The following is a 12,941-nucleotide window of genomic DNA, read 5'->3' as shown; positions in this document are numbered from 1 at the left end:
TGCACCCCTAAAGGCAGCCTCTATAGTGTAATGAAAAAAAGCAGGATGAGTCCAGCTGATAAAAGCTTGTCTTTATTCCAAATTTGTATAAAATAGTGACATGGCACCCATATGTGCAGCTACACGTTTCGAACACGAGCTGTGTTCGTTGTCAAAGCTGCAATGCACACAACTAACCCACAATTTATACAATGATCAATAAACCACACCTCCCAAAACAAGAAAAAAAAAATCAAGTGACATAAAACCAACAACAGAAATTGTTTAAAATCGCAACGACCCAAATAAATTCAAGCAGCACATAAGTAAAGAACGCAAATTAGTAATGGAATAATAATTCCTTGCGGAGATTCAATCCTGCTGGACTACAAGTGTTCAGATAAAACATCCAATAGGCTTCCCGGTCACGAAGGTATTTCCTGATGTCTCCTTCCCTCCATGTCAAATGGGTTTTCTCAATGGCATAAACTTGAAAGGATGATGTATTCCGCCCATGGACCTGTAAAAAATGTCTGGAAGTCTGTGACATTCTACGAAATGATTCTGAAATACTATAAATGTCAGTTAGATGTTCAGAAATGCGTTTTTTAAAGTCGTAATAGTGCATCCGACATACATTTTATCGCAACTGGAACAGTGAATGATGTATACCACATTCTCACTATTGCAATTTAGATATTGTTTAATATCAAAGTGCTTAGATGCATTAAAGTTACTGAAGGTTTTTATTACAGACACAAATTTGCACATCATGCATCGGTTTTCACCACATTTAAAAAAACCCTTACAATCCAGCCATGTATGTCTATCCTGGTTGGTAGAAAGTGGGTTAGAGAGAATGTTTCCCACAGTCTGGGCTCTTTTTGCAACAACCGCACAACCCAAACTTAGTACTTTGGACAAAATACCATCCTCTGGCAAAATTCGAAGATATTTGTAAAAAAAATTTTTGATATCCAAAAATTGAAGACTAAGTTGTATAGAAACAACGGGTTTATTGTCCCATTTTTTTGCCTTGCATAAAGTGTTATCTAATAAATCATGATGATTTTTCTGTCCCACAATTTTTTTCGCCCTTATTCGTCCTTATTTTTGCAAAGCAAAAAATCGCCAAAAACGCACAGAAAACGTGCAAGACGCAAACATCGAAAGTGACACGTCGGAAAAAGAAATATTGAATAACATTCAACCTACTAATGTTTTGAACTTATCTAAACAGAAACTTACTGATATACAAATCAAGGTGTGCACTGTGCACGCCGATACAGTTACAGTAGCGTAGCTCCGGGTGGGCCCCCTCAGAGTGTGGGGCCCTGGGCGACCGCCCCCTCTGCCCCCCTGGTAGCTACGCTACTGAGTGTGGGTCTAGAAGGGTGACCAACCAGTAATTAGTGTTGGCCAAAATGCGTACAATGCAGGGGTCACGGGAAAGGCAGCGGAACATAAACTCAGCCATGTGTGCCAGGTTGCCAACAGCCAAGATTTTCCTATCCACACCGAGAGGGCAACTGTCCATATTGTCCTCCTCCTCATCATCTTTCCTCTCCTCCTCATCTTCAGGCCAGGGAAAGGCAGCGGAACATAGACTCATCCATGTGTTCCAGACTGTCAACAGCCAAGATTTCCCTATCGCCACCAAGAGGATGACTTTCCATGTTGTCCTAATCATCCTCCTCATCTTCCCTCTCCCCCCCGATCTTCAAGCCTTAACAGACAGGATGAAGGTGGTGTGAGTAGTACTGTCTGTAGTGCAGGCAACCAGCTCCTGTTCCTTCTCCCCATTATCACCCAATCCGCATTGATAAAATGACATTTGGCTGGGTTGTGTAGCATCACCCAGTATAGTTTCTTGTTCCATCTCAACTTGCTCTGCCTGCAAAGCCTCCTCTTTAATTGTGACCAGCGAGCGTGCCAGTAGACAGAGAAGCGGAATGGTGATGCTGATCATGGCTTCAATATAACTCACCATCTTGGTCGAATCCTCAAAGTTTTGGAGAACCACACAATATTAGACATCCATGCCCACTCATCAGCTCTTATGTGGAAAGCTGAATACCATTGTGCATGGTGTAGCTGGTATTCAACTACTGCCCTCTGCTGCTCATAAAGCCTTGATAACATATGTAATGTTGAGTTTCAATACATGGTGGTGACATCGCACACCAGTTGGTGATCTGGAAGTTGCAAATACTGCTGCAGCACCATCAGGACGGCTGTGGCTGAATTGTGGAAATGGGCACATACGCAGCGTACTTTCACAAGTAGCTCAGGCAGATCTAGTAGGTTTTGAGAAACCGCTGAACCACTAAGTTGAGCATGTGGGCCAGGTATGGTACATGTCCAAGGTTGCCAAGCTTCAGAGCTGCCACCAGGTTACGGCCATTGTAACACACGAACATACCTGGTTGTAGGTTCAGGGGTGAGAAACTCAGATCAGTCTGGTGGTCTGTTAGACCTTTCAACAACTCTGCATCGGTGTGTGGTTTGTCACCTAAGCAGATTAGCTTCATTAGAGCCTGTTGTTGCTTGGCCAAGGAAGTGTTGTAGTGGTTTTAGCTTGCAACTGATGTTGACTAGAGATGGTTGGACCCCTGGATGTTTGGGTCTGGCGGGTTTGACCGAGCAGCTACAAAAAGTTCATGTTCGGGTAACAGAACAGTACCTGGACCTGAACCCCTGTGCATGACAGCATGGCAAACATGGCTTCTGATAGGCAGTAAAATCATACGGTCAGGCAGCCGCTGTTCCCATGCTGTGAAATGACAGCGTGAGCCTGCAGCTGTGATTGTTTACCTCCTGTCACTAGTGGTTGGTTGATGGGACTACTGCTCACAGTTCACTGTGAGAAGTCGGTGAACTCTCTGACGTCAGCGCTACACCAAGAGACTTTACACCACAAGGCTAGTAAGTAATAAATAGAACAATATACGAATAGAATTTTTATTAGCAAACCACAACTTCAAGAAAAACATAAAACATAATTAAAAACAGTAATACCTCGTACAGTTGGTCCACATATCAATATATCTTGTATAATATAAATATCAAATATAATAAGTCCGCACACCTGATATATAATGGGAGAGCAACCCTCTGGCTCATGGAGCTACCTGCATGATAAATGTTTCATAATATAGCTCCCTATGGCATGTATAGTCCTGGAACAATAAAGAGGACAACAGCCAAAATAAGGGAGAAAACTCCACACATGGGGGCTAGAGTAGGTAGCAAAAGAATATGCAGTCTAAATGCAACACATGCCGAAAATAAGGCATCATAAGTGTAACGTTACCCACAAAAATAGGAGTAAGAAGGGAGGGAGAGGCCGTCCCTGGGTGCAGACCAACGTGGACCAAGTGATGCGACCCAACGCGTATCGCCCTACAAAGGAGGGCTTCGTCAGGGGAAGATGCTGTTTGCAACAAAGTTCTCATATAAATAGTATTCATGCGGCTCACCTGATGTGCCGCCCTCTTCTGCTATATTATGGTTTATTGAGTATGGTCTGTGAGGTCTTGCTCTTGGAGTTATGCATGTGTTCATGTGCCCCCGGGGGTTGAATGTGGTATGTCAGCTAATTATATGACTGGTGTTCGGCACGTCCTTTACTTAAGTATATACATATATGGCTATAGGTTTCCTTGTTTTTGATCTAGCCAAATAAAATACAATCAAAAAAAATCCCCTTCAGAAGGTCAATTTATAATTGTTCAGGCCACACTGACACCACATCGATCAAGGCGTTATTAATTTTAATGTGCCTTTATACCTGGCCGTATTGTATGAGCCATTATATGGGGGCATTTGTTTATGCCCGTATATATGACTCATTTTTTGTTTTATGACCTATTTAGGGGTTCCTGTTGTGTCATGTTTACTCTTTTCAGCAGTTTTGGAGTTAACTGCCTGCCTTTAGTGTCCCAAAGCCTTATCGGCTGTGGTTTCCTGGTGCTTGATATACGCCTGCGCTACTCTGCCCGGCCGCTGTATTGCGGGGATCATTTGTCTGGTTACACATGTCACTGGGCTGCACTTCCGGTTGCGCTATTGCCGGATGGCATCCGCGCACTTCTTCCCCCTATCATGGTGGGCGTTCGCCTAATCCTCGTCCCTATTGGGGGCGTTCCCCTATTGGCATTTCACTTTCGTATTTTTCGGTGTTCAGCCCCAGTGCGTGTGTGGCCATATATGGTTATTATCCCGCACTTCCGGTAGCGCTAGAGCCTGATGACATCTGCGCACTGTCTTTCCCCTTAATGTGGGGAGTATCTATCACATACTCATCTGGGTTGGGGGCGTTCCCTCATCAACGCCGCACTTCCGGTTTCACCGGTGTTCAGCCCACGGCGGCACATCAGGTGAGCCGCATGAATACTATTTATATGAGAACTTTGTTGCAAACAGCATCTTCCCCTGACGAAGCCCTCCTTTGTAGGGCGATACGCGTTGGGTCGCATCACTTGGTCCACGTTGGTCTGCACCCAGGGACGGCCTCTCCCTCCCTTCTTACTCCTATTTTTGTGGGTAACGTTACACTTATGATGCCTTATTTTCGGCATGTGTTGCATTTAGACTGCATATTCTTTTGCTACCTACTCTAGCCCCCATGTGTGGAGTTTTCTCCCTTATTTTGGCTGTTGTCCTCTTTATTGTTCCAGGACTATACATGCCATAGGGAGCTATATTATGAAACATTTATCATGCAGGTAGCTCCATGAGCCAGAGGGTTGCTCTCCCATTATATATCAGGTGTGCGGACTTATTATATTTGATATTTATATTATACAAGATATATTGATATGTGGACCAACTGTACGAGGTATTACTGTTTTTAATTATGTTTTATGTTTTTCTTGAAGTTGTGGTTTGCTAATAAAAATTCTATTCGTATATTGTTCTATTTATTACTTACTAGCCTTGTGGTGTGCATTCTTATGAGCGGCTTCTTTCTCTTTTGGTTGTCGTATTCATTTTTTGGCCGCTTGTCTGCACCCCGATTGGCGTTTGATACTAGCGGATATCGGTAGTGCGCTCTATATATTTATTTTTGCTTAGTCTGGTTTTGTGCCCTATCTTTTGTAGGGTTTTCTTGAGCAGCACACATCCTATTGTGGATTATCCATGGCATTATTTTTTGGATATATATAGGTTTTTATTATCTTTTTTGTTTCATGCGGCTATCTATTGATGTATCGTGTGATGGTGTATGTTGTCTGGCCAGCTTTACTGTGATCCATCTGCAGTGTGCATCTAATTTTTGGTTTTGATTTGTTTTAGTTCGTTTGACCTTATAATCACTGCTACGCAACATGGACTGGGAGGCTCGTGAGGCGGCCTGGCAGGCCCAGTCGGCTGATGTGTTTGCTTTTAAAGGAGACACAGTTGTTGATTCAGATTTTGTGAAACTCACAACGGAACTGACGGCGGCCCATCGGACTGGTATACGGCTGTGGTGGAATATCCGCAGCCTTGAGGAATATATCAGGGCCAATATTGTACCTCGTGGTCTTAGGGTCCCTATTTATCCAGCTTGGGAACCTTCTCCCATGTTTAAAAATACTTGGGAACAGGGGCTGCTTAAATGCTCCAATATTATTATTAATATGCTGTTGGAGCATGACAGAGAATTATTGCTAGTAACTAAAACTAAAATTAAGGATCTGGACACCAAGTTATCTAAATTCGATGAAGTCAAGGAAGTCCAGCCCTTCAGACATAGACTCAAAGAAAATCTTGACAAATATGATCGTGACATTATGAGCAAGAAGAAGTCTAAATTTTTCAGAGACCGTACGGACTTTGAGTCATCCAGGGCCTTTAGATGGAGACATCAGGGTAATCAGAGGTTAGCCGTGCCTGTACTTAGAACTAGGGACACAGCACCGGAGGGCCCGAGGACGGCTAATTATACATCTGGTAGCGATTTTTTATCGTCGGCAGAGAGCGAGCCAGACGCCGGATCCGAAGAGGGCGTGGGCGCCGCGGTGGTGTCCACGCGGACCACCCGCTTCGGAGGACGCCTTCCGCCAACGCACAAACAATATCGCAATCGCCGCAAATATTAACTCCGTCCCCATTGGAGGCAGATCCGACGGGGAACAACGTTTCAGGTAACATCTTGCAGGTCATTAACCTCTCTGACTATGTGTTGTCATCTACTGAACTCTCAGTTTTACAGAGGGGTTTGACGTTTTCACCTATGCAATGTGCCGATAAATTTACACTCATTAAGGATCTATATCTCTTCTGTAGGAAGCTGGTTCTCCGGGTGCTACACTGTCGTCCTCATTTGGTCAATGGCCCGGACCATACAGACCAACAAATAATACAGGACCTGATTCAGCTACTACAGGAGAATGAGGATGGCACAGGTAGGAATCGCTTTCCCCATAAAAATCGCTCTAATGTCACACCCCCTTTTTCCCTGGTGCCAGCTGTCCGGGTATTTTTTGAACTGGTTAAGAGGGACATTATGAGTCTTTCCCCCCGGGCATTGGTGCCGAATAATTTGAGCAGGGAAGAATGGAGGGCCCTCACCGGTCTGCGACATAACAATGCATTTTTGATCAAAGAAGCGGATAAAGGGGGCAATGTGGTTCTTTGGCCACATGCCCTCTATTTGGAGGAGGCGCAGCGCCAATTGGGTGACTGCAGGTTCTATAGAAAATTACCCTCGGACCCCACAGATACTTTTGCTTCCCGGTTCAGGAATCTTCTTGATAGAGCTAGGGACCTGGGTATCATTGATCATAATGAGCATAAGTTTCTGTGGGTTGAATGCCCCGTTACGGCCACCTTCTATTTGTTACCGAAGGTGCACAAGTGTCTGCATAAACCTCCGGGCAGGCCCATAGTGGCCTGTATTGGCAGCCTGTGTGAAAAGGCCTGCGTCTATGTGGACTTTTTTCTTCAGCCTTTGGTCAAAACACTGCCTTCTTTTGTTAAGGATTCTGCCCATTTTATCAGTATTTGTCGGAATCTGTCTGTACCCGCTGGGGCCTTTCTGGTGACCTGTGATGTGGAGTCATTGTACTCCAATATAGGTCACCAGGATGGCATCCAGGCTGTTCTGTTTTTTCTAGACCAGTTGAACCACTCGGATCGCATGCATGATTCCCTGGTGGTGGACCTGTTAGATTTCATATTAAGGCACAATTATTTTTTGTTTGACAGGGCTTTTTATCTACAGGTATCTGGGGTGGCCATGGGCGCGAGATGTGCACCCGCCCTAGCAAATTTGTTTCTAGGGTGGTGGGAGGCCACCCAGGTGTTTCCATCCGCGACCTTCAGGGACAAAGTCTGCCACTGGTCACGATATATCGATGACCTTTTCTTTATTTGGACTGGCACCTCAGAAGAATGTTGTCATTTTATTGACTCTTTGAATTCGAACAACCACCATATTCTTCTTACATATTCTATGTCCTTGTCCACAGTGACGTTTTTGGATTTGGAGGTTTTGTTGGATAGTGGATCAATCACGACCAAGCTATTTCGGAAGCCCACGGCCACTAATAGCCTACTTGATTTTAGGAGCTTCCATCCGTTTCATACCAGGATGGGGGTCCCAACGGGCCAGTTCCTTCGTGTTAGGAGGAACTGTACTAATGACTTGGACTTTCAAGAGGAAGCAAGGGAGCTTTCCTGTCGATTTAAGGATCGCCATTATCCCCGTAGAAGTATCTCCAGGGCCTACCAGCGGGCCAGAAGTCAGACACAGGTCTCTCTGTTGGAACCAAAGACAAAGGTAGGCGATAACAAGCCTAGGTTTATCACGACCTTTAACAACAGTTGGGATGGCCTCGGTGGTATCCTACGGAAACATTGGGGGATTCTGACTGCTGACCTTAGCACCTCGACAATTGTAGGGGATCGCCCTTTACTAACTGCCAGGAGGGCCCCAAACTTTAGGGATTTACTTGTTAGGAGCCATTACACCAGACAAACTACTCGAACGGGCCAGGGTGTGAGACTTCAGGGATCTTTTGCCTGTGGGGATTGTAATGTTTGTTCCCATATGGTAACCACCAAGGATTTTTTCATCAATCCCCTTGATGGCAGGCGGCATAAATTACGTTCCTACATTAATTGTAGGACGTCATGCGTCATTTATGCCCTTATTTGCCCCTGTCGCCTTGTATATGTGGGTCAAACCACACAGGAATTACGGCGCAGGGTGCAAAAACATTTTTCCACTATTCATGTAGCGGCCAATGATGTGGCTAAGGGCAGGACGCTCACTCCAGTAGCTACTCATTTCTTGACTCATCATGCCGGATGTGTCTCTAACACACAAGTGATAGGCCTGGATAGGATTCGTCGCTCCAATAGGGGTGGTTCTATCAAACCCCTGCTTCTTAGAACTGAGGCCCGCTGGATTTTTCAATTGGGATCGGTGGCCCCATCGGGACTTAATGAGGAATTATTATTTACTGGTTTTTTGGGTTAAGTTTATTTTTTTGCTTACTTTATTTATATCCTCTTAGGTGGCTTTCTATGATGTCCAGGACTCTCTATTTGGAGGACATACATATATGGACGGTGTATCTGGATCCATGGCCATGGAGTATTCTGGACTATGCATTTCCTCCCATTGGACTACTTAGTGATATGACGGATGGTGGATGGCTCCCTTGCTCCCAATTGATGGAATTTATTTGAACTTGCATTTTGCTGGAACAAAATTATTGTGTCTCCTCCTATGGGACTATCATGTAATATGTTTTGACTTGTGTTGGATCTGACTTGCTTCACTTATTGGATTTATTATCTTTCCCTCTTTTGGCTCATGGGGTTATTTAGGTAGGGTTTCTTAACCAATTTTTATCTATGTCTGGATAACTCTTAAGGCTGTGCATCTCTCTGCCGACTATTTGGATGTCACATGACCGTCATCATCTTGGTGCATGCATTACTCAAGGACCTGAGGATTTGCGTATGTTTTTTCGGCCTATGGGTATTGTGCAATTTATGGATGGGGTTTATTATTATTCTCATGTCATGTTTCTGGTATTTATGATAATATAATAAAGTTTTTTATGCTTATATATTCTTTCATTAACCCCTCTTCTGCTATATTATGGTTTATTGAGTATGGTCTGTGAGGTCTTGCTCTTGGAGTTATGCATGTGTTCATGTGCCCCCGGGGGTTGAATGTGGTATGTCAGCTAATTATATGACTGGTGTTCGGCACGTCCTTTACTTAAGTATATACATATATGGCTATAGGTTTCCTTGTTTTTGATCTAGCCAAATAAAATACAATCAAAAAAAATCCCCTTCAGAAGGTCAATTTATAATTGTTCAGGCCACACTGACACCACATCGATCAAGGCGTTATTAATTTTAATGTGCCTTTATACCTGGCCGTATTGTATGAGCCATTATATGGGGGCATTTGTTTATGCCCGTATATATGACTCATTTTTTGTTTTATGACCTATTTAGGGGTTCCTGTTGTGTCATGTTTACTCTTTTCAGCAGTTTTGGAGTTAACTGCCTGCCTTTAGTGTCCCAAAGCCTTATCGGCTGTGGTTTCCTGGTGCTTGATATACGCCTGCGCTACTCTGCCCGGCCGCTGTATTGCGGGGATCATTTGTCTGGTTACACATGTCACTGGGCTGCACTTCCGGTTGCGCTATTGCCGGATGGCATCCGCGCACTTCTTCCCCCTATCATGGTGGGCGTTCGCCTAATCCTCGTCCCTATTGGGGGCGTTCCCCTATTGGCATTTCACTTTCGTATTTTTCGGTGTTCAGCCCCAGTGCGTGTGTGGCCATATATGGTTATTATCCCGCACTTCCGGTAGCGCTAGAGCCTGATGACATCTGCGCACTGTCTTTCCCCTTAATGTGGGGAGTATCTATCACATACTCATCTGGGTTGGGGGCGTTCCCTCATCAACGCCGCACTTCCGGTTTTACCGGTGTTCAGCCCACGGCGGCACATCAGGTGAGCCGCATGAATACTATTTATATGAGAACTTTGTTGCAAACAGCATCTTCCCCTGACGAAGCCCTCCTTTGTAGGGCGATACGCGTTGGGTCGCATCACTTGGTCCACGTTGGTCTGCACCCAGGGACGGCCTCTCCCTCCCTTCTTACTCCTATTTTTGTGGGTAACGTTACACTTATGATGCCTTATTTTCGGCATGTGTTGCATTTAGACTGCATATTCTTTTGCTACCTACTCTAGCCCCCATGTGTGGAGTTTTCTCCCTTATTTTGGCTGTTGTCCTCTTTATTGTTCCAGGACTATACATGCCATAGGGAGCTATATTATGAAACATTTATCATGCAGGTAGCTCCATGAGCCAGAGGGTTGCTCTCCCATTATATATCAGGTGTGCGGACTTATTATATTTGATATTTATATTATACAAGATATATTGATATGTGGACCAACTGTACGAGGTATTACTGTTTTTAATTATGTTTTATGTTTTTCTTGAAGTTGTGGTTTGCTAATAAAAATTCTATTCGTATATTGTTCTATTTATTACTTACTAGCCTTGTGGTGTGCATTCTTATGAGCGGCTTCTTTCTCTTTTGGTTGTCGTATTCATTTTTTGGCCGCTTGTCTGCACCCCGATTGGCGTTTGATACTAGCGGATATCGGTAGTGCGCTCTATATATTTATTTTTGCTTACACCAAGAGACTTTCTCACAATCTTAGCGGTGATCTCACCGAGTTCACTGCAGTTAATTTTCCTGGCTGGGAATGCAGCCTCAGTGACAAGCAGTAACCTCGATGAGGTCACTGCTAGTCACTAAGACTGCGCTCAGAGCAGCTCATTCCCCAGGTTCTCAGCCTGGACGATCACATCTTGGCACTATCCAAATTGAAAACTGTTAATACCACAGACATGGGTTACGGCATGGGACAGAACGATGGACAGGTGAAGGATATTGTTGTTTTTCATTTTTGTTTTATTACAGGAGATGAGGGATTCAATTGAATGGACATTAGATGAGCATAACTGTGTTTGTTATTTTTAAATAAAGAAGGAAAAGTGAGTTTTGTTTTATTTCAAATAAAAGACTTTATTCTGGCATTGTGTTTATTTACTACTATAGGATTAGTAATGGAGAGGTGTCTTATAGACACCTCTCCATTACTAATCTGTGGGCTTGATGTCACCTGACAATACAAAGGTGATATCAACCTCACAAATATAAACCCCACTTTCCACCGCTACAGGCCTAGTGGGAAGAGCCAGGCAAAGCGCCAGAATTAGGGCATCTAAAAGACGCACCTTTTCAGGGCGGCTGTGGGCTGCTATTTTTAGGCTGGGGGGGCAATATCCATGGACCTATACCAGTCTGAAAATACCAGCCCCTAGCTCTCTGTTTTAAGTTGGCTGTTTGTCAAAAATGGGGGGACTCCACGTAGTTTTTTTAAATTATTTATTTAAATAATTCTAATAAATCAGAGAGGGGACCCCTCTGTTCTTGATAACCAGCCTTGCTGAAACTGACAACTGAGTTTTGCCTGGCTGGTTATCAAAAATGTGGGGGAACCCATGCCTTTTTCATTAATTATTTATTTACAGAGCAGGCGCTGACTGATGAATACTCCGGTCTCCTCTCGCTGTTATTAGCGGCAGCAAGCATAGGCTGATGGGAACAGTAGTCCCATCAGCCATCCTCAGTGACTTTTTACCTCTGATCACGGCTGCGGGCTCATGCTGTCATTTGGCAGCAATGGAACTTCGGCTGTCTGACCGGCGGTAATGATTTTACTGCCGATCAGAAGCAGTGCCGCAACAAACACCCAGTGTTCGGGGGGGGGGGGGGGGGGGAGGGGGCGAATTTGAGCAGTAACACAGACTTTCTGGTGAAGTCTGTGTTCGCTGTCCTTGCCTGAACAGTAGGTGTTCAGTGCGGACGCTGAACTTTACTGTTCAGGTTCGCCCATCTCTAATGTTGAGGTTTCGAAGATGAAGGGTGAGTAAGAGAAGGAGGTGCATGAAGTGTTGTAGAAGGTGGGGGAATCTCTGTTTGAATCAGGGTTTGCAACCTTCTGTGTCAGTAGTACATGTGCTGTCAAAGGGTCTGGCTGGATCCCGGCTTTCACAATATTCACCCAGTGTGCCATCAGGGAAATGTAGTGTTTCTGGCCACAAGCACTTGTCCAGGTGTCCATGGTTATGTGGACCTCACCAGTAACATCATTGGTCAAGGCACGGCTGATGTTATGGGACACATGCTTGTGTAAGATGGGGATGGCGCACTGGGAGAAATAGTAGTGTCTGGGAACCGAGAACTGACATATGGCCACCTCCCTGAGGTTGTGGAAAGCTTCCGTCTCCACAAACCTAAATTACAGCACATCTAGGGCAAGCAGTCTAATAATGTGACCTTTTAGTATTTTGGACTGTGGGTGTGTGGCTGAGTATTTACCCTTGCACTCCAAGGACTGGGGCTGGGACAACTGAATGCTGTGCTGGGACAAGGAGTTGGACATGGTTGCTGACAGTGGTTGCAAGTGTGCAACGACAGGTGTTGGGTGGGAGGCATCTTTGCCTACATCATGGACAGGAGATTGGCATGCATGTAGAACAGGGGAAGAGGCAGTGGTGTCACCCGGTGACACTGTTTGTGTTCCCTGGCGTTTGTCCCAAGCAGTCGGTTGCTTTGCTTGCATACGCCTGAAGATGCTGGTGGAGGTCAGGATGGTAGTTATCCTACCCCTGCTGATGCTGGCATGACAGATGTTGCAAATGGTCTTTTTTGGGTTAACTGGAATGCGCCAGACATGGGAACACCTAACCCTTGACTTGGCAACTTCACCCGTGTTGGTGCTCTGGGGAACAGTTGCCCGCCTTGTGTCTTTGGCCACCTTACTCCCTTTTCCTGCCTGTTGTGGTGCTGCGGATTTCTCCCCGTCTGCGCTGCTGTGTTCGCTCTCGCTCTGCATGTCACCCTGCCAGGTTGGGTCAG

At 45.0% G+C, this 12,941-nt stretch overlaps 1 long non-coding RNA gene across 1 annotated transcript; it reads left to right on the top strand.

Annotated features, from left to right (window-relative positions):
• Positions 1 to 5,216: 5,216 nt before the first annotated feature.
• Positions 5,217 to 7,742, top strand: LOC138641490 (uncharacterized). Its single transcript, XR_011313873.1, has 3 exons — positions 5,217 to 6,110; positions 6,253 to 6,371; positions 7,437 to 7,742. It is a non-coding gene; the product is annotated as an uncharacterized lncRNA (long non-coding RNA).
• The last annotated feature ends 5,199 nt before the right edge of the window (positions 7,743 to 12,941 follow it).

The sequence above is a fragment of the Ranitomeya imitator genome, chromosome 6 (assembly GCF_032444005.1).
Source record: "Ranitomeya imitator isolate aRanImi1 chromosome 6, aRanImi1.pri, whole genome shotgun sequence".
Lineage (NCBI taxonomy): Eukaryota > Metazoa > Chordata > Amphibia > Anura > Dendrobatidae > Ranitomeya > Ranitomeya imitator.
The sequence above is the reverse complement of the archived record's forward strand: the minus strand, read 5'-3'. Positions and strand labels throughout refer to the sequence as shown.